The sequence below is a fragment of the Humulus lupulus genome, chromosome X, assembly GCF_963169125.1.
Source record: "Humulus lupulus chromosome X, drHumLupu1.1, whole genome shotgun sequence".
NCBI lineage: Eukaryota > Viridiplantae > Streptophyta > Magnoliopsida > Rosales > Cannabaceae > Humulus > Humulus lupulus.
In genome coordinates this window covers 254,849,105-254,871,984 of record NC_084802.1, presented here as the reverse complement: position 1 = coordinate 254,871,984, position 22,880 = coordinate 254,849,105, and the positions used below count along the sequence as shown (strand labels likewise).

The window sequence follows — 22,880 nt, the reverse complement described above, 5'->3', positions numbered from 1 at the left end:
ATTTGAAAATATATTAATTTATTTAAACAATACATATACATAATTTATCTGGGTATAAAATTAGTATTAAAAAATATACTTATTAATATTATATATATTATAATTTTTTAAACATAAATAAATAAATTATTAATAATTATAAATTTTAATTTAATTTTTATAAATTAGAAAATATTTTTATTTAATAGTATTTGTAATTTAAAATAAAAAACTTATAAAACAATTGAGAGTATCTTTTTAATAATTTTTTTAAATAACATGGTGAGTCGGTTGTGAGGGAAATGACTCTCATGTGACATGGTAGGTCGGTTGTGTGAGAACAGACCTACCATGTAATTATAAATATATATTATTAAAGATGCTCTATTTTTTTTAGATTATTGGAATTTTAAAATATATTAATTTATTTAAACAATACATATATATATATAATTTATTTGGGTGTGAAATAAGTATTAAAAAATATATATACTTATTAGTATTACATATATGTTTAATTTTTACATCATATATCAGTTCTAGAACAGACTTATCATGTTGCATCATAGGTCAGTCGCTAATGGACCGACTTACCATGTTAAAATTAGGGCATTGAAAATAAAAACACAAATAAATTTGAAGTATCCCGCGTACTATTCTTCTTCATCACCGTCCACCCCGCGTATTTCTTTCTTCTTCATTCCGCCAGCAACCCAACCCTCTCCTTCCTCAACTCCGGTCACAATAGGGACCTTCACCTCAGCTCCGTTCGGCCGCCTCCATTGTCATTCTCCACAATCTTTAGTCAGGTTAGTGTAACGCCCTACTACCTTAGAGCCGTTACTAAGTGAGTTTAAAACGGAAATTGTGCATTTAACTGACTCTACGAGGTTTCTAAAACCGAAAGTGTGACTTGATTAGAAATTAAGGCTGTAGTCTTTGAAAATGATTAGTTTCATTGAAAACATTAAGTGTCAAACATCTAGGATCCCAAAATAAGGTTTACAAAATATTTACAACTCAAAAATAGATTTACACCTGGTTAACTATCAAAAGAATAAGTTAATACAGCCATATACAAAATGCCCCCAACCAAAGCAGTCGGGCAGGCCGGACATGTACGCGCCGCCCCCACGCTCTCCATACTCATGGCCGGTTGACTGAGTCTTTGCTTTTACCTGCCACACAGAGCACCCGTGAGCCGAAGCCCAGCAAGAAAACTCATACAGTATATAACATATGCATAGAACATAGCTGACATATAATCCACTGATAAATAGGAAAACCATCAGACTGAACAAGCACGGCCATGCCGCCCCAGAGGCCTTACCAAAGCCTGGGGTCTCGGTCCTTACCGTAAGGATAACTCATGTATCCATTGGGTCCCACCCTGGCTATAAGCACTCCATGTGCTAAGTGTTACTTCCGACCCCAAGGCCGTTCTCGGCCTTCGCCGCTCTCGGCCTTAGCCGTTCATTTCATTATAATCACACATATAGTACATTTCGAAATAATCATTCAAACATATAATAATTCATTTAAGGTTATACATTCGCACATAATACAATCTAGGGCCATGCCCTGCAATAACACTGTGGGCCCATGCCCTGTTCTCGGGTGTTACGGTTTTCTTATCTTTCAATTCGATAGCTTTGATCACCTGACTCCTCGAGCACGATCCTACTCGAGCCCTAGCGCTCACCTAAACAAAATCCATAAGTCAAAGTCATTACCAAACCTCAAGTCCAAAACCTAGCCTCGGGGCCAATCCCGAGACCCCGAGAAGTCCTAGATCCACAAAACAAGGTGGTGGAATCGAGCCCCGAACCCTAGGTCAAAATCCCTCAACAAAAGCCCAAAAACCCCTTTCTGTGAATAGTGCAGTGCTACAGCGCTCTTAAGAGGGCGCTGTAGCGCTACAAGCAGAACCACACATCCCCAGAAACAAGGCCTAGCGCTACAGCGCCCAAAGACTAGCGCTGTAGCGCTAGTTGCAGACTGGCAACACCAAAAATCGTTTTTTGCGATTTCTTTCAACCATTTCAACCCCAAGCTTGTCCAAATCTTTCCCAAACCCAAAAACAACTTATCAACACCTCACACTCATCCCAAGCATCCCAAGAACTCATAACCCAAGCCTAAGCAACCCAAAACTCAAGATCTACCATAATGAACCTTAAACCCAGAAATTCAGTCAAACATCAAAGTTAAAGACTTAGAAATCATACCGTGGATGGAAATTCGACCTTGAGTTGAACCCTAGACCTCCTTAGCTTGCTCCTTCACAACCTTGGCCTGATTTCCCCAAAAATCCCCATCTATTTAGCTTAAATACACAGCTCAAACCAGTCAAACCCTAAAACTGAAATTTCTAAAACTTACCTCAATGTTTGATGTGTTCTTGCTAATCCCTTGCCAATCTTCAAGTCTAGCTTAGGATCCTTGATGCTCAGCCTATCCTAGCTCCCCACTGACCTTAACTCCAAGAAAAATGAAGGGAAAAGGTGGGAGAACCACAAACCGTACCCTTGAAGCAAACCCACACTGTTTTCTCTCTTTTCTTTTTCTTCCTTCTTTCTTTCTTTTCTGAGCCTTACCACTCTATTCTACCAATCCCACTAAATATAAAGCTTCATTTAACTTATCTCTAAAAAGCCTAAAGACCAAAATGCCCTCCCTATTAATTCTAAACCTTTTTGTCCATGTAGGGCCATTTTAGACATTTTACCCAATTCCCACTAATTCCTCGAGTGTCTCTAATAATTTCCCGCTTTCTACGCAATACCTGATTAATCACCGAATATATATATCCCTCATCATCAAGATTAACCTCAATATATTTTCCAAATTCCCATTTAAACTCCCCAGGCTTAACCCCAAGCTGGGTATAAATTCCCGCTTTGACTTTTCTGCTAACCCGCTCATTCTAGGATCGTCTCGAGTCACAGATCACAGATATCAACACAGTCATGCCCAAAATGGCCAAATTACAATTATGCTCTTTCTAAGATAATCAAGTCTACATGCATACTAATGCACATAGTCATCCATCTCAAATAGTCAAATAGTCATATAACATGCATTAAATCATAATCATGCATTTAACTCATTAAAGTCACACACAAAATCCCATTAAGCCCTCCAGGCACACTATTCAAGGCCCTCAAGCCTTAATAGCGAATTTGGGTCGTTACAGTTAGCCTCTTCCTCAATCACCCCATATTTATATTACATATATATATATATTTATATATTTCAAGGGAACTTATTTCATGATTCACTATGCTTGCCTATTTACCACTCTATATCTACTCTACACAGATTATTTAGCACTCGATTTTACGTTGAGTGATACTAATTATATATATATATGCATGTATATTATAGGCAGCCATGTTTAACTTCTAACCACCATAACCACCATTCGGCCACCACAACCACCACCCTCCCCACCATCGGCCTCCATCCGTGACCGCCACCATTCTCAATTTTTAATCACCACCAAACCATCTCAAATCTTATGTCCACATATATTAAATTATCCCAACCCCTTAATGTATGTTTTTAGTCCCCCAACACTAATTAAATCCATACAAAACAGCCCACAAATTCACTCCCATGCTTAAGAACATAAATGAAAAACAATCGGTACCGTAAACTACGAAGGAATTTCATGAATTTGTACCGACCTATTGTGGCTTGTTTCTTGTGGTTCCATCTTCTCTCCACTTTAGTCCACAATGCTATGGACCCAACCAAACCATTCCACATGAGTTTCGTACTCAGAATCTATGAGAAAAATCACCGCAAAATAGGTTCGGAATTACGTTTTTTTTTTGTTTTTTTTACAAAACAGTGAGCACCATTATCTTCTATACCCTCAGATCTTTAAGTTAGTTCTATACACAGTTTTGTTCCAAACAAGTCTTATACACAGTTTTTCTCCAAACAAATTATACTACCCTCGAGGGATGAAGCATCACCACTAAAATGAGAACCGAGAAAACTCTTCATCTTCATCCTCATCTATAGCATCCTCATCTTCAGAAAATAACTCAAAATCCTCATCTACTTCTTCATTTTCTTCATCCATCATGACTTTACTGGTCTCTTCTTTGTTTTTCAAACCAGTGCTTAAAACCACAGTTTCACCGTTGGACTTCTCCATATCCTTCCTCAGTTTATCCATATTCTCCTTCCTTTGCTCTTCCTCCAATTGCTGCTTCTTTGAACGTCTTTTGTAATGGTTTAATAAATAACTAATTGAGTTTTATTTTGTTGTAGCAAACTAAATTCGGCACAGATGAGCCAATAGATCGATCTATACTTTGGAAGGAGGCAAGGAAAGATGCATCAGGAAATTATGTAAATGAGTGTGACAAGCTTATAGGAGATGCCATTGTATGTTGTAAACTAACTTGGATTTTTTTTTATCCTTCATTATATTTCATTAGTAAATTTATGAAATTAAATATTGCAGGATGACCTTCTAGATAAGAGAAATGAGGGAACACTTGTAGAAATTGGGACAAACGATATATTGACACAAGTGTTAGGAAAAAAGGAGCATCCTAGTAGAGTAAGAGGCCAAAGTCGTGGCGTTACACAAAGAGACTACTTTTTGAAGCCAGCAGGAAGTTTTAGTGGACTTCAACAATATCAATTTCAATTTCAACAACACCAAACTCAAAAATACTTAGATGACTTTAAAAAGTTAGAGTAATCCTTTGAGCAAAGACTACGTAGTCAAGCTGAACAAGTTGAAGTAGAACGAAGACGGGAAAGAGAAGAACGAGAACAAGAACGAGAGTTGTTTTTGACAAAGTTTACAGAATTAGCAAACCAAATTTCATCATTAAAAGGAAGTGAAGTGAGTTTGCCTACGATAGTTTCACCAACAAGTGTGACCCCTACGCCAATGGAGGTGGTAAATGAGTCTTTAGTTTTTTCAAAGGTATTTTATTCTTCACCTATTCATATTATTATTGAAGAAAATATCTATTATAACATAAATATTATTTTGTCCTCATCTTGAACTTGTAGGTTAATCAGAAGTCTAGATTATTGGCAGAAAATGGTGATACTGTTGCTATTGGACGAATAATGGCAACGAGCGGAAAAATTCATTGTGTTGACTTAAGAAAGGGTAACTATCGTGTGCAAGTGGATGAGTGTTGCAATGAAGATGCTAAACTTATGTTTCCTATTGGGGATGAGATTTCTTTAGTACGTCAAGCTGTTGGCCACTATGTTGAGTGGCCATCTCATATGATCATTCCTTACGATTCAGATTTGGTAAGATATTGAGAAACAACTATATTTTGTGATTAAATTATTTTTCATGACTAACATGTGTTACTTTCATGTTGAAGCTACCTAAGAAGTCAAAGAAGCAAAAAATGAATAGTTCACCAATACCTAATGCCCCAATGACACAAGAGAAGTCTCATCCTTCCCAAAGACTTCCTAGTCAAAATGAAGTAGTGTCAAGAAAAGCTAGTGCCCCAATACTCTTCAAGATTCCTAGTGGGGTTCCTCGATTTAATAAGTGTCTATTAACTACCGTGAAGTATGTGGAGCCAAGTTTCATGGTCAAAGTTCCAATGGATTTCGAGATATTAGGCCATGAAAATGATTTATACATCTCACGAGAAGATATAGTCCACGTTGGCTTAATGGAAGAGATTGGAGCATCATGTGTATCGTTATATATCAGGTATCAAATATTTTTAAAATAATCATAAGTTTTTAGATGACGTATTTTATAAATTTAACAAAGATATATATATTTTTTTATGTAGAATTTTATACTTCCAATTAGTGAAAAGAGAGATCAGTCACTTTTTTCGTTTTGTTGAGCCAATTTGGTTATCAAATGTTGGATCCACTGAAGAAGAACGAGTTGAATGGGTATCAAAGCATATGATTGATTCAAATTCGGGTCAGATGTGGTTGTTGCCATATCATAAGGGGTTATTTTTTTACTTTTAGTATCTTGTTAGTGAATATATATAATATTAATAATGATTTGTTTTTGTGCTTTTGTTAGAAAGCATTGGATGCTTATAATAATTGATTTTGATCACCAATTGTGCTATTTCCTGGATTCTCTTCACAATTTTCCACCAGATGAAATCAAATCTCTCATTTCTCGGTAAGAATCTAACCAATTAACTACATACTCTTAAATTCATTTAAAAATTAACGACATCTAAATGTTTATGTTTTTATTGCTTAGTGTCTTTCAACATTTACGCACAAATAATGAGAAAACTAAGGATGTCGTGTGGAGAACCGTTAAGTGCCCTCGTCAACCATTACAATCAGTACAATGTGGATTCTATGTTATGAGGATGATGAAAGATTTCGTGACAAATGAGTTTTCAATGCGATGGCTAACTAGTAACGTAAGTGAAAATATTCATTATTAAAGTTCTAGCTTTACCTTAATATTAAGTATATTAATTCAACTCATGCAATGAATGTTGTTTTAGTGTGGCGGGAAGAACTCTTACACAAAGGATGAGATCAATGAAGTATGTGAAGAATGGGAACAATGCATCATGGATTTGATGAGTACTACATAGGTCCACTCACTTTTGTTAACTTAGACTTTTAATGAGATATACTTACAATGTCAACCTAGACTTTCTTGAAGATATACACACTTTTGTTGTCTAAGTTTACAATGCTTATATGAGTCATTTTGTAATTAACTTAAGACTCGTTATTTTGGATACTTAGTTCAAATTCTAGTATTTTATATCACTGTGATATCTATTTTGTTTTGTTCAGTTTGTTTGTATAAAAAACATGATTTTTTTTTGGCATAATACACTTTTTAATAAAAAAACACCATAAGTCGGTTCTAGTAAAACTAACAATAGATGTCTACACCATAAGTCGGTTGTGACCCGACTTATCATGTTTTACACCAGAGGTCGGTGTGCAACCGACCTACCATGGTTTACACCAGAGGTCAGTTGGCGCCAAATCGACTTCTGGTGTAAGACATGGTAGGTCGGTTTGCAACTGACCTACCATGTCTTACACCAGAGGTTGGTGTGCAACCGACCTACCATGTCTTACACCAGATGTCAGTTTGCAACCGACCTATCATGTCTTACACCAGAGGTCGGTGTGCAACCGACCTACCATGTCTTACACCAGAGGTCGGTTTGGAACCGAACTACTATGTCTTACACCAGAGGTCGGTTTGGCGCCAACCGACCTACCATGTTTTTACATCATAAGTCACTGCATGGGAAGTCAGTTCCCAACCGACTTATGAACATTCAGAAGTCGGTTTTTAACCGACTTATCGTGTCATTTTTGTAGTAGTGGGTGTTCTCCGTTCCAATAGTGTGGAACGAGATCTCCATTTAAGCATGCAAGTTTGTAGGTGCCTGGATGAAGGACTTCTTCAATCTGGTAGGGTCCTTCCTAGTTTGGCCGAGTACTCCAGCAGTTAGGTCGCGGGTGTTTAAGAAAACTCGTCGAAGCACTAGGTCTCCGATGTTGAACTTTCTTTCTTTCACTTTTGAGTTAAAATACAGAGCGACTTTTTGCTGGTACGCAGCTACTCGAAGTTGGGCTTTTTCTCGTTTCTCCTCAAGTGAGTCTAGGGACTCCATCAACAGTTGGCTATTCTGGTCCTGGTCGTATGTGATTCTTCGATGTGAGGGTGGATCTAACTCGACTGGCAACATAGCTTCATATCCGTATGCTAAGGAAAACGGGGTATGACCTGTCGCTGTTCGATGAGAAGTTCTATACGACCACAGTACTTCAGGCAGCTGTTCTGGCCATGCTCCTTTAGCGTCTTCGAGCCTTTTTTTCAGAGTATCTTTAAGTGTTTTATTCACTGCTTCAACTTGCCCATTTGCTTGTGGATGCGCAACTGAACAAAAGCTTTTGACGATTCCATGCCTTTCGCAAAAGTCTTTGAATAAGTCACTGTCAAACTGGGTGCCATTGTCTGAGAAATTTTTTTGAGGCAAACCATATAGGCAAACAATGTTCTTGATGACAAAGTCAAGAACTTTCTTTGTCGTTATGGTAGCAAGTGGCTCAGCTTCGACCCATTTGGTGAAGTAGTCGACTGCTACAACTGCGTATTTTACTCCACCCTTTCCCGTGGACAAGGATCCAATTAAATCGATACCCCACACTGCGAAGGGCCACAGACTTTGCACCTGCTTTAACTCGTTAGGAGCTACGCATGGGATCTTGGAAAATCTTTGACACTTATCACATTTTCGCACAAACTCCATTGAGTCTTCGTTCATAGTCGGGCAGAAATAACCCTGCCTCAGAATCTTTTTCAACAAGCTCTGCCCCCCAGTGTGATCCCCACATAGACCTTCATTTTAACACCCCAAGTTGCTAATAATCTTTAGGACCTTGATTAGCGTGCCTGGAGGGCAATAAGTAAATTAACATGATAATATATGAATTTGAATGAATATGTGATTAGAATGCATGTTTACGTGGTATAAATATGCATATGGGCCCCGTTTGTATGTCAAGGGTAAATTGGTAATTTTAGCCCGCTGAGGGCATAAATGTGATAATTGTATTATGTGATTTGTACCATGTGGGTGTGGTGATATTAATGTGATGCACGTGCCCAGACGGTCCTAGGGAGCTGGTTACCTCAAAAGTCACAACGGGATTGTAATACCCAGCTCGGGAGGAGCCTAGGGGTATTTTGGGAATTTGGGTAAATTTTAGAATTAGTGGTTAATGGTTAATCGTAATTGAGTAACTTGAGTAACCATTAGTAGTTATTAAGAGTAAAAAGTTCAGATGAGAAAATGGTAGAATTGTAAGAAAGGTGAAATGACAAAAATTCCTTTGAGGTTTAGTTAGGGAAGGATTTCTATGAGGGTTAGAGTGGTCATTTGGCAAGGGTTAGATAAACTTCAGCTGAAGGAAAGGGTGAATTATGTATTACACTTGGTCATATTGGTTTATGCTGAAATTTGAAGGAAAAGCTAGAAGGAAAGGGAAACAAGAAGGAGAGCTGAAATTTGAAACCTAGGAGGAAATTCAAGGGGTCTGAGGCAACCAAAATCAAGTTTAAGCTAGGATTTTTTAGAGGTAAGAGTTATGCTCTGTTCTTGTTTAAATTTAAGTTTGATTTTCAGAGATTAAGTGTGGGAATTTAAAAGAAAAATGGCTGGTTTGGTTTGGAAAATTCAGTTTGGATAATCAAGGGGGAAATAGCTTGAAGCTGGAATCAAGGGAGCTTAAGGTTGAACTCTTCACTTGAGATATGGATTCTGTGCAATTGATAGGTTTATTTCTGTTGTGGTTTAAGGAATTTGAAGCTTGGTTTAGGTTTTTGTAGGCTTTGGTCTAAGTTTCTAACTTGCTGGTTTAAACTACTGAGATTTGGAATCAAAGTGTGATTTATGGAGGTGATTATGTGTTTATACTTTTTGATGGTGTTTACAGGTTGTTAGATGGTTTATTTGTGGTTTTAAATTGGTTTTAGGGTTTAGGTAAGTGTTTAGGTCGAATAGGGAGTGTTTTGGCTTGGGGAAAATGCAGGGGAAAACCCAGAATTCCGGGTTCGCAAAGAGGTGCCGCGGCCCTCTTCTTTGGCTGCTTCAGGGCTGGGGGTACTCTCTGACTTGCTGGGCGCCGCAGCCCTCAAGGGCAACGCCGCGGTGCTAGGTTATTTTTAGAACAAGGAATTTTGCATTTTTGGGCTTTTGCTCCGGGAGTATGGGTTTGGTCCCGGGAAAAGTTCAGAACAAGGAGTATGGGATTGGTCCCGATGCATTGTTTTAGGAATTTGGGGATCCCGAGAGTATGGTATTGGTCCCGGGAAGTGGTTTTGGATTGGTTAGTATTAAAGGATGTTTTATATGTGTTGTGACTAGGTCTTCGGAGAGGCTCGGGATAGAGGACCGTGCTCGTGGCTTTGGTGCATTGTGAAGCTTGTGATACAGGTAAGAAAACTGTAGCACTTGTAGAGCAGGGCTTGGGCCCATAGTGTTGTTGCAGGGCACGGCCCTAGATTACATTATTGTTACGGTGTAGCTTATATTGAATTATTATATGCTTGAATGTTGTTTAAGTATGCTATATGTGTGATATAGTAGCATGAACGACAAAGAAGCCGAGAACGGCGAGGGGCCGAGAACTGCAAAGTCCGAGAATGGCAGTGGGGCTGGGGATATCACTTAGCACATGGAGTGCTTATGGTTAGGGTGAGCACCAACGGATACATGGGATATCCTTACGGTGTGGACCGAGAACCCAGGCTTTGGTAATGCTTCTGGGATGGCATGGCCGTATGTGTTTAAATCTTATGAACTCTCTGATTAGCTATGAGTTATCTGCTATAGTGATTGTATGATATGCATATGTTATGTGTTGTATGAGTTTTCTTGCTGAGCTTCGGCTCACGGGTGCTTTGTGTTGCAGGTAAAGGAAAAGAGAAAGTCAACCAGCCGTGAGTATGGAGAGCGTGTGGCGGCGCGTACATGTTTGGCCTGCCCGACTGCTTTGGTTGCGGGCATTCTGAGAAATGGCTGTATTAAACTATGTTTTTGATAATTATTCATCTGTAGACCTATTTTGAATTGTAAACATTTTACAAACCTCATTTTGGGATACCGAATGTTAAACTCTTGAACTTTTAATGAAATAGAGTACTTTTTAGATTACAGCCTAGACTTTTTGTTTAATCACACTTTTGTTCTAAAAACCTCGTTTAGCGAGTTAATTGCACATTTTAAACCCACTTAGTAACGACTCTAAGGTAGTAGGGCGTTACAACTTGGTATCAGAGCGAGCCAAGGTTTATTGGTTCTGGAGATTGACCGAACATGTACGCACGCTGCCATTGAAAAGCTCGACTCAGGGTTGATTGGTATGGTGGATTAATGTACTTGAATATGTGTTTGAATGCCTTGTTTGCCTTCTTAGTTTATAAAGAGCATGATGAATGAAATAATATATGGATGATGCCAAGGCAAGGCCCGTTGTGTGCTATATGCTATATGTATGTGTTTATCGAGTTTTTCGGAAACGAATACAAACAGAATAATAAAAAGATAAGAACTGTAGAAGTGCTAAAATGTAACTAAACAAACAGTGTTTTTACGTGGTTCAGGCGTTAACAAGCCCTAGTCCACGAGTCGATGTTATTATACTTGGAAAAGGTTACAGTAAGATGGCTGGTGTACAAGAACTTCACACACTCACAGTGTTTCTCTCGGGTTCTCTTGAAGAAGATGAAGCTAGAGAGATTTTGGTAGAGTTTTTGCTATGTGATTTGTTGGCCGTCCCTCTTCTTGTAAAATGAAGGGGTCTTTATAGCTAGGGTTTCGGATTAGGGTTTTTCTCTACGTACATGAGTCTTAATTACACCAGCCATAAATAGGGGATACAATTACTATAGTAGCATGGCTACAAGACTCTATGTGGGTATATTTACGTGAAAGTATGGGGAACACACAAAGTCAGCCGTCTTTTCCAAGTTGTCAGCGGAACAGTAGGCGAAAAGATACCCTTAGACGTGCTGGGATATGTGCGGCTTTGACCTGACGGGCGTGTTAGGCGGGATCCTGTGTCAGGCGGATATCATTCCAAATATGCCTCCTCCAGGACTCGACCGTTTGGTTTTGTTCCGTGCGAGGCACGGAACTGTTTCCGCGGAGACCACTCGAAGAGCTTCTCCTGGAAGGGGCTTCCCCGAAGGATACCCCTTCGGGAGTCCGGGAGAGTTGACGAGTTTCCGTGTTGTGTTTGCTTGGAAGAGTAATCCGGACACTAAACGAGAGAGGCGAAGCCTTTCTGTCCATCCGCGAGCTATGGTCACCTACCGTGAAAGACATCGATAATTCTGTTTCCCCGAGGACATCAATTTAAACGCTATCCGGAAATCTGGATAACATTTACCCCCCAAGGTCACGGAGCTTTGAGAGATCCGGGAGCTTGTACAGTCCTCCGGGTATTTCGGTCTCTTAGATTAGGCGAGGGGCCACCTTCTGTGTTCCCGGAAGGGTTCCTTTTTCCCGCCTGAGTGTTAGTATGAAAAAGAAAGGGAATTTCTTCTGTTTGAACTCAAGTACTCAAGTGCGGCAAGGACCACGTGTCATTCTGGGAATGGTTCTGCGACCAAGACGTGTGCGTGAGGCGACTGGTTGAGTATGCGTGCATCAGTCATCTGAGTAATGATTTGACGGTTTTTAATGGTACTCCGGGCCCGAGGTGGTGTAATGATGGGAAATAAATACTTTATTCCCATCCGAGGAGTCATAAATAGGATCGTCGCTTCATCTCCAGCCGTTGGATCTGATGCACACAGAATGGGAAGATCGGGACCGTCCATTTGAGGAATTCGAAACGACTTCTTCCCTGCTATAAAAACGAGGGAAAGGACCTTTCTTCCTCTTTACGCTTTCAAATTCTCTATCTTTCGGATTTTCAGATTTCCAAACCTTCGAACTCTCAGGCTTCCCAGCTTCCGTTCCTCCGAACTTACCACTTCTTTTGGTAAGGATCTGGAAACTTTTCTTTTGATTTGGCAGTGGGTTTATTTGCCGAAGTTCCTGGTTTGAATCGCCGTTCGTCTTTGCAGCTTTTACTTCTCGCGATCGTGCTGTGCAGTGATCCAGTTACTCCTTCAACCTCCAACTACCCGAATATCAGTAAGTATTTATACTTTGCTCTTTCCTCCCAAACCTTAGGTTGTTGGTAGTTGTTAGAGTAAAGGTTTCTGCCATTATCGCTTATGTGCATGCGTGAATAGGGCTTTGGTAGGCATGTGATTGATGTGAGTCGATAAGTAGCCTTTTTTGCATGCTTTGACGATTTGCGTTTGGAAAGTCGTTCCTTGTTTTGCTGTTTTAGGGCATAAGCATGAACGCCTTTAGGGTGTCTTTCTCTGGAAGAACACTTCTTTTGGTGGGCTTAGGCTCGGAGTCTGAGTCTGGTTCCTTGCTGCCCTTCGGGTGGCATGGTGCCAATCCCTCGGTAAGCTCGGTGGGAGCCTCTCCAAGCAGTTTTCGGGGAGGGTCTCCCCGACGCCTTTGATACCACTAGGGTATGACAAGGGTGCTGACTGCTTAGAGTGTTTTCTTCTTTCTTTCTTTTGTCCAGTGACGAACATCTCAAAGGAACAACTCCTTGCTGTGGGGGAGGCTGATTCTGCCTAGGAGAAGGGTTCCCCTGTCGCTGGTGCAAAGGGGAAATGAAAGGCGAAAGTGGTCGCGGCTAGCCCACCGACTTCCAATAGTTCCATCTGGGAGATGGACCAAAAGCCGAACCTTTTCAGGAATTATGGCATGCTGGAGCTGTATTCCTCCGAGGCAGGCCTGAAGAACATCCCAGGTCTGATGTGGCACCGTCTGTCGGTGTTGGGCGAGTCGGCTAGCCAGAGTCACGAGGGCTTTGGTGCCTGGAGCTGGGCACACATAGTGTGTGGGGCGCACTTGCCCCTAAGGAGTTACTTTGCTAATTTCTGTGTGAAGGCGGGGATTGCCCCCTTCCAGCTGATTGCTCCCAGCTACAAGCTCCTAGCAGGGTGGTTCATCTTTTGCAAGTCCCGGAAACTGGAAGCTCCTACCCCGGAGGAGGTGCTGTACTTCTACGGGTTGAAGTCTCAGCCTATGAGGGGTCATTCAGACAAGGTGGGGTTTTATAGGCTGGAAAGGCACCCGGACATGATGTGCCCCACTTGTCATACCGCGAGGGTTCCAGACCTCCGGGAATACTGGTTCCTGACGACTGGCTTTCTGCTGAAGAGGGTGCCAGCCTTATCTTTGGACTTCAAAATCCCTGGTAAGTGCTCCTTCCTCTCCTTTTCAACTTTGTTTCTTTGCGTTTGATTTGCCTTTTGGGAGGATCTATAATTCTTGTATTTGAATTTTGCAGAAGTCGTTCCGCGGACACCTCGCTGCGCGGAGATGATAAGGAGGTCCAAGTTCTACGAAGGGCTTTCTGAGGAAGAGTTGAAAGTGGAGGGACTTGTGACCTCCGAATCATTGAGGGAGTATGGGCTACTCGCCTCTTTCCAAAACATCGAGCCAGTGAGTGGCAGGGGGCAAAGTCAGGTGTCGGCTGACATCCGGGAGCAGATTGCCCTGGAGCTGTCCAAGGTGATCACCCAAACAGCCCGGGACGAAAATACTTTATCTCCTAGTTGGGCGGAGAGGTTCCCTGACCCCCAGCCGGAGGAAGAGGAGATCGAGGCCCACCACGCCGCGGCTTACCCTAACGAAGGGGCTCCGGGGGCTAGCACCTCTGGGAGAGGTAAGACTAGTTTTCGATTGATCCACACCCCCAGCCTGTCTGAGGTTTCCCGGACCTCTCAGATGGGGTTCGATCCTCGCTTCCTTAGGCCAGATCCGCGTAGGATACCTTTTGACAGATATTGCGATAGGGTAGATGAGCTTCTCGGGTGTCTGAGTGACGGTAGTCTGCCAGAAGGTGTCATCATGGTTGACCCTTCTTCCCTCAGCATGTCATTCCCGGACTTCAAGGAGTACGGGAGCTTCCTGGAGCAGGAAGCGGTGTTTTGTTTTGCTCGGGGAAGGCCATCCACGTTTCTCGTGCATGGTCGTCCCTTTCAAACTTTTCTTTTTCTTGTTTCTTGTTCCCTGCTGGCGGGCTTGCTTGTGCTTTTATGTTGTTGATTGTCTTGTCTTCCGCTTATCTTCTTTCTCATTGCTTGTTGGTTCGTTAACCTTGCTTTGTACGTTTCTTGCAGAGTATCCAGAAGCCAAGATGTTGGGGAGGGTTACTTTGCTCATTAAGAAGGCTGCCACTAGCCAAGACCCGTCCACGGGGAAAGGACGGAAGACCAAGGCTGGTAGGGGAGGTAAAACTGCCTCCCCCAAGAAGACAAGTGGCGAGGCGCAAGTATCTCCGAGGGTAGAGAAGTCTCCTACCGACGGGCCTTCCGAGACTATGATGGTCTCGAGTAGCAGCAGCGACGGGGAAGGGCTTGTGTTCCCCGTGAAGACAACTGGGGTGAGCAAGCGTCCCGGAGAAAATGCTGAGGGCGCTAAGAAGAAACGCCTTAGACACTCTTCTCCCGGTCGAAGGCAACAACAACAGCAACGACAGCAAGCACAACTACAACAACAGCAGCAACAAGAACAACAGAGACAATCACCAACGTCACAGCTGCAGCAACCACAACATCCAAACCAGCAGCAGCAACAAGGGCAATTACTTCCGCTGCCGCAGCAGCAAAAGCAACAGACCGGGGCTTTAATACCCCGTCTGCCTCCTCCTCCAGCCCAAAGGGAGTCCACCCTTTCGGGATCTCCTTCTTCTCAGCCAACAAACCTTCCTCTGCCTGGCCTGAAATTCCACTTCCCTCGGAAGCCAACCAGTTTCCCCGCTGCCCTCCTGGAGGGTGTAAGACGGGCCGATAGTTTTTTGAAGAGGCGGTTAGAGGCGGAGAATGGTGTTACTCAGGGAAGGGCAGATAACTTGTCTGCCGTGAAGAGGGCTGAGCTGGCCGAGGGGGTGAGATCCCTTCACCCGGCCGGAGCGGTTTTGGATGGCCCAGCCTTGGAGAAGAGGCTGGTGCCTAGGCTCGGACGTGCATTGGCGCCGTTCGGAGCTAAGATGATGGAGGACATGGCCCTGACCTTGTGCGAGCTCAATTCTGAGAAATGGGCCATCAGTAGCAGTAAGGATCCGCTGTTGCTGACACACGCTGTGAAGCAGCAACTGTCCGGGGTAAGCCGTCAGTTGTTGTGTTTTGGGATCATCTGTCTTTTGGTCCGGCTTAACTCATTCTGTTGTCTTTCCTTGCAGGCCTCTATGATCGCGGAACGCTCGTTCCGGGAGGTTGGTGCAGTTCTGGTTCAGCTGGAGGAGAGCCAGCTGGCTCGCCAGGCCTTGGAGGCGGAGAAGCAGAAACTGGCCCAACAGGCCTGGGGGGCCTCGGAGAAGATTGATCAGGCCCGGCACACGACTGAGGAAGAGGCGGACAAGAAATATCTTGCCAAATATCAAGAGTACCGGGCCAAGGCAGAGAATGAGTTTAGACTGCGGTCGGATGGGATGAAGGCCGAAAACTCCAATCTCCGGGAAGAGCTGTCCCAAGCCAGGGTGGAGAGGGACACCTTGGAAGCTCGCTTGCAATCAAAAAATGATCTCCTCCTTAAGCAGCAAGAGGAATATTCCACTCTTTCGAGTAAGCTGCACGAGGAGGAGCAACTCCATAAAAGGAGCAGGGATCTCGTGTCTATGCTGCAGTTGGGGCTCGCCGAGAAGGATAAAGAGATCGGGGCCTTGCAATTCACTGCCAGGGGGCATGTGACCGAGAAGCAATCTGTGCTGAACCAAAATAGGGAGCAGCGCAAGGAGATTGATTCTCTTAAGGGGGAGCGGGATGCCTCCCAGGCCGAAATGGAAAGATTGAGGGCTCAACTAACTGTCGCGGAGGCACAGCTGGCAACCTCCGAGGCGGAGCGCTTGAAGGAGAAGGAGGATGCTGAGGTGATACTGAACAGGACGATTAATATATCGCATGTGGTCCTCATGCATCAACTCTGGAAAGTGAACCCGGAGGTATTAGGCTATCTGGGAGATGATGCCGAAGCCATGAGGGAGAAGCAACTCGTGTGGGATCAAGGCCCAGAGGCGTACGTCCAAACTTTCAACATTGACGAACGCGTTGTAGCCCCTGAGGTGGGAGATCCCGGAGAGGCGGGGACCTCTGAACCTTCCCGTGACAAAGTTCCGCCTTCCAATGAGCCGACTCCGCCAGCCTTAGTTGAAGCTGATGCCCCCGAAGCCGCGGTCGTGGAAGCTGCAGCTACCCCCAATGCTTGAAGGGGTTTTATCTTTAATTATTTTTCATTTTGAGTTTTTCATTTCGGACATATTTGCAATAATTATAGCATTCTCCTTTCTTTTCTGCCGAGTTCTTTATTTATCTTCGCGCTTAGGGTAGACTTTTATACGGTAGAAACTGTTGTAGGGGCGCATGAGGTTTTGGTTCCAACGGCCAAAACCTATGCACTTCCCACTTGAAGCTCTAACGGATGATGTCTTTTCCCACGTAGTTTCTAGGTTACGAAGGTTTCCTGGTTCCAACGGCCAGGCTCCTTTCACCGTATTTTAGCCTTCCTAAGGCAAATAGCCAATCCCGGGACTTGTAGTTATACTGTTCGCTGGGATTGCTACGGTGAGCCGTTCCATGGCTTGGAACGGGAGTTCTTTTGGTGAGCATCGCTAGACTTAAGGTTAGATCTTTGCGAAGCAAAACTAACTTCTGTTGCGAGCCTCATGGTGGCTGACTTCAGGGACCTGGCATGGAGCCCTGCGAGGCAAGGCTCGTTGCTGTCGGGGAAATCGCCACGCCCACCAGGTGTGATCCTGGAGCAGGGGCTTTGCGAAGCAAGGCCTGCTGTGAGTGGGGGATCGACCATGTCTGCTCCTGGAGCTGAAACTTGCAATGGCCGAGGATCTCGCCATGCATTATTTTGTGAGATCCGGAGCTGGAGCCTGCGAAGCAAGGCTTACAACGGTCGCGGATCCTGCCATCTTTCGCCTTGCGGGACCCGGAGCTGGAGCTTGCGAAGCATAGCTTTACAGCGATCACGGATCTTGCCATCTTTCGCCTTGCGGGACCCGGAGCTGGAGCTTGCGAAGCAGAGCTTTACAGCGATCACGGATCTTGCCATCTTTCGCCTTGCGGGACCCGGAGCTGGAGCTTGCGAAGCAAAGCTCTACAGCGATCGCGGATCTTGCCATCTTTTTCCTTGCGGGACCCGGAGCTGGAGCTTGCGAAGCAAAGCTCTACAGCGATCGCGGAGTATTCTGCAAAGGACTTGTCAGGGAGTTGGGGGTGTTTTGGCGTAGCTCTATGAACGTGCCTCAACCCCCAGTCCTGTCCATCGCTGGGCTACACAGGAGATAATTTTCATGATACATAATGGCAGGCATTTCCATGGCAATTTTCACATAAGCACATAATGCACATATGACACGTAATGCAAGCATGTTCATGGCAACAAATAAACCTAAGCTTAACAATTTAAACATTTCAAACAACTTAAAATTTTCAAACACAATGCTAGCACATAAGTGGTGTTCTGTGTACGTTTTGTTCAAGGGGCGTATGGCTATGCCTTAGCCATGTATACCCCCCCCAAGTGAGAGTGGGGTCCGGACGTCTCCGGACCGCGTGGTCACTTGTTAAAACGCAGCTTTGAACACAGGGATAAAAAGTGCAGTAAAAGCGGAGTGAATCTCTCCGTATTTCATTAAATTAGCCTGCTAGGCGTGAGTTTTACAACAGGGAGGATTATTTCCACATTTTTCACTTTTCCTAATTTCACCAAGGACTTCCGACTAGATGGTCCGGGGCCTACTGGTAGTAACGACGGAGGTGCTCCGCGTTCCAGGCGCGCGGGACTTTAGATCCGTCGAGTCTCTTTAAGTGATACGTCCCATGGCCCACTTTTTCTTGGACTTCGTAGGGGCCTTACCAGTTGGGTCCGAGGACTCCCACTCCCGGATCCTGCGTAGCAGGAAATACTCTCCATAGGACAAGATCCCCAACTTCGAATGTACGGCCCTTGACTCTCGTGTTAAAGTGTCGGGCTATCTTGCCTTGGTACATTTTTAGTTGGACCTGCGACTGCTCGCGGAGCTCTTCGATCATGTCCAATGACTCCTGGAGAAGGGCATGGTTCCAGGCAGGGTCATAGGTATCTTGCCTGTGAGAGGGGATCATAGTTTCTACTGGGATGACGGCCTCGCAACCGAAGGTCATGGAATAAGGCGTGTGCCCCGTCGAAGTTCTCTCTGTTGTGCGATAGGCCCAAAGTACTCGCGGAAGTTCTTCCGGCCAGTGAGCCTTGCAGGCTTGGAGATTTTTCTTCAACGTGGTCTTTAATATTTTGTTTACAGCCTCCACTTGCCCATTAGCCTGGGGTCTGGCGACTGCAGAAAAGCTTTTGATAATTCCATGCGAAGCACAGAAGTTCGTGAAGTGTTCACTGTCAAATTGCTTTCCGTTGTCGGACACAATTTTTCGTGGAAGCCCAAAACGACACACTATATTCCTAATGACAACGTCCAGTGCTTTTTTAGATGTGACCGTGTTCATAGGTTCAGCTTCAGCCCATTTGGTGAAGTAGTCTACCGCGACTATGGCATACTTCACTCCACCCTTTCTAGTTGGGAGGGAACCTACTAGGTCAATGCCCCAAACGGCGAACGGCCAGGGGCTGGTCATTAGGGTAATTTCTGTAGGCGGCGCTCGCGGAACCTTGGCGTACCTCTGGCACTGCTCACATTTCCTGACATAATCCACACAATCCTTCTTCATGGTGGGCCAGAAGTATCCTTGTCGAAGGATCTTTTTGGAGAGGCTCAGCCCGGAGGTATGATCGCCACAGAAGCCTCCGTGAATCTCATGGATGATGGTGCTGTCTTCGGTTCCGGCAACACACCTAAGGAAGGGTATGGACAACCCCCTGCGGTAAAGCTTTCCATCCATAACCACGTATCGGGGAGCTTGATATTGGAGCTTCCTTGCGTCAGGTTTATCAGTGGGGAGCTCTCCGGTGGTGAGAAATCTGAGGATGGGTCCTATCCAGGAGTGGGAATGGTCGATGATGGCGTTTATCCTTCGTGTCTCAGTACTGGGGGCTTCTAAGTGCCCGATGGGGACTAAGCCATACTGTTCAATCTCCGGGTCCGTTGCAAGCTTGGCCAGCGTGTCCGCGAGTGAGTTCTGGTCCCGGGGGACCTGGCGGATTTGGTGGCCTTTGAAATGCTGCAGTAGGTCGCGGGAGAGAGACACGTAGGTAGCCATTCTTTCGCCTTTCGTCTGGTATTCCCCGGATATTTGGTTCACCACAAGTAGGGAGTCGCTGTATACTTCGATTTTTTGGGCTCCGACTTCTCTGGCTAGTCGTAATCCAGCTAACATGGCATCGTGTTCTTCCTCGTTGTTGGATGCTGGGAACGCGAAACGGATGGCGCTCTGGAGCTGATGCCCTTGGGGAGATATTAGGATGACCCCTGCTCCAACTCCTTTTTCATTTGAGGCTCCGTCTACATAGACCTTCCAGGTGGGAAGTTCCGGGACAGGATCTTCCGGGAGGTCATTCATTCCCGAGCATTCCACAATAAAGTCCGCGAGAGCTTGACCTTTTATGGAAACACGTGGTTGGTAGTGGACGTCGAACTGGCTCAGTTCCATGGCCCATTTAAGCAATCTGCCAGAAGACTCGGGCTTCTGGAAGACTTGTCGGAGAGGGTGGTTGGTGAGTACTTTGATGGTGTGCGCCTGGAAATATGGCCTCAGCTTCCGTGAAGCAATTAGCAAGCAGAGGGAGAGTTTCTCGATCATTGAATATCTGGACTTGGCGTCCAATAACCTCTTGCTTACGTAATACACAGGGAGCTGGATACGGCCATCTTCCCGGACGAGAGCGGCACTCACTGCGTGATCAGTCACAGCTAAGTATAAGAACAACACCTCTCCTTCGACAGGTTTGGACAGAATGGGAGCTCGGGTTAAATGTTCTTTGAGGTGTTGGAAGGTTGCTTCGCATTCGGGGGTCCACTCGAACTTCTTGTTTCCTCGCAACACATTGAAGAAGGGGACACACTTGTCAGTGGCCTTGGATACGAAGCGACTGAGAGCAGCTATCCTTCCGGTAACGCTCTGGACATCCTTTTGTTTCCGGGGGGAAGGTATATCTATGAACGCCTTTATTTTCTCAGGGTTGGCTTCCACTCCGCGGGAGCTGACAATGAAACCGAGGAACTTCCCAGACGAGACCCCGAAAGTACATTTCTTTGGATTCAGTTTCATCCCGTACTTTCGGATCACGGCGAAAGCTTCCTCAAGGTCGTCACTGTGGTCCCCGGAGGTCTTGGACTTTACCAACATGTCGTCCACGTACACCTCCATGTTCCTCCCCAGTTGGTCCTTGAACATTCTGTTTACTAGACGCTGGTACGTCGCCCCAACATTCTTCAAACCGAAAGGCATGACCACGTAACAGTAGACACCCTTGTCCGTGAGGAAGCTGGTGTGTTCCTGGTCCGTGACATGCATCTTGATCTGGTTGTATCCGCAGTATGCATCCATGAAGGATAAGAGTTCGTACCCGGAAGTAGCGTCTACCATCTGATCGATTCGCGGAAGAGGGAAACAATCTTTCGGGCAGGCCTTGTTTAGGTCCCTGAAGTCAATGCACATTCTCCAGGACCCATCGGGTTTCGGGACCAGAACTGGGTTGGCCAACCACACGGGATAGTGCGACTCCTGGAGAAAGCCTATGGACATCAACTTGTCCACTTCAGCTTTGACGGCTTCGGCCCTCACTGGGTCTAACGGCCTCCTCTTTTGGCGAATTGGAGTTGCAGATGGGTCTATGTTGAGTGCGTGGCACGCAACATTAGGATTAATCCCCGTCATATCAGCGTGGCACCATGCCAGGATATCCTGATTATCCTTCACGGTGGCCACGATCTTATCTCGAATGGCCGACGGCAGGTTTCTCCCCACCTGAATGACTTTGGTGGGTTCTCCCGGGTTGAGGATCACCTCTTCGGCTTCCTCCATCGGCTCTATTGCTTTCTCGATTCCCACTCTTGGGTCGAGTTCGTCAAAGTATGCCTCCTGAGCACCCCCAGTTTCTGGTAATTCTTCCGCCAAAGGAATGGCAGCAAACGTCTCCTGGACCGTGCAGATGGATCGGACGGAGACGTTATAACAGCTCCGTGCACTTCGTTGGTCTCCTCGGAGGGTGCCAATACGCCCATCGTCGCATGGAAACTTCAAACATAAGTGGCGTATCGAGGTTATGGCCGCACAATCGATTAGGACCGGTCGGCCTAAGATGGCATTATACGCCGTGGGACAGTCGACCACCACGAATGTGCTGTGCTTGAAGGCACAAGCGTCGCTTTCTCCTCTGAGGGTGACTTGAAGTTGAATTTTGCCTAATGGCATGAGTGCGTCCCCATTGAACCCTTGAAGATGGATGGGGCATGGGGCCAGGTCTGTCTCGGTTAATCCAATCGCGTGGAAGGCCGCTTTGAAGAGGATGTTCACGGAGCTTCCGTTATCGACCAAGATCCGTGAGACCTTCTTATTGGCAATCTGGGCTTCCACCACGAGGGGATCGTTGTGGGGGAAGTGCACATGTCGAGCTTCGTCCTCCGTGAAGGAGATGGGAAGATCCATCATTCGGGGACGTTGAGCAGGTGATTGAACCAAGGCGCACATCTCCTCGGCGTGTTCTAACTCCCTCAAGTACCTCTTCTGGGAGTTGCGGGTACTTCCGGCAAGGTGCGGTCCTCCGGAAATGGTGGCTACGTGTCCGTCAACGGGTGGCGGAGCAAGGCCGGGCAGATATGGGTTGCCCGGTCCTGGAGCCAACAAGGCAATGGGCGCCGGAGCGGGTGGAGCAGGAAGCGCTGGGAACTGAGACCCGGGAGCTTGGGGGTGACCGGCTCCAGGAGCGCTAGCGGTCCCCCTCTGTCCCGGGGAATATGCAGCTCCGTGAACTACCCCCTGTCCGGGATAGATAATGGGTATCCTCACCCACTGACCGAGGTGTCCCGCTCTTGCCAGGGACTCGATCTCATCCTTCAGCTGAAGGCACTCATTCGTGGTGTGCCCCACGTCTCCGTGGAACTCACACCTCTTATTGGAGTCTCGCGGACGCCTTCCTCCGTGAGACACTTTCGGGGGCTTCCTGTAGTTGACCATATTACAGGTCGCCCGATAGACATTCTCTCGCGAGTCTATCAAACTGGTAAATTCCATGAACTTGGGCTCATAGTCCTTCCGGGGTTTCTTTGAATGGTCTCCCCGGTTGGAGTTTCTTCCACTTCGTTTGCTCCGCGATTGGCTCAAATTTCGTTCTGGGCCTTCCGCTTGCGGCTGC

General features: G+C 45.4%; 1 long non-coding RNA gene across 1 annotated transcript; it reads left to right on the top strand.

Annotated features, from left to right (window-relative positions):
* The first annotated feature begins 5,787 nt into the window (after nt 1-5,787).
* Nucleotides 5,788-6,257, top strand: LOC133807040 (uncharacterized). Its single transcript, XR_009879130.1, has 3 exons — nt 5,788-5,951; nt 6,029-6,133; nt 6,218-6,257. It is a non-coding gene; the product is annotated as an uncharacterized LOC133807040 (long non-coding RNA).
* The last annotated feature ends 16,623 nt before the right edge of the window (nt 6,258-22,880 follow it).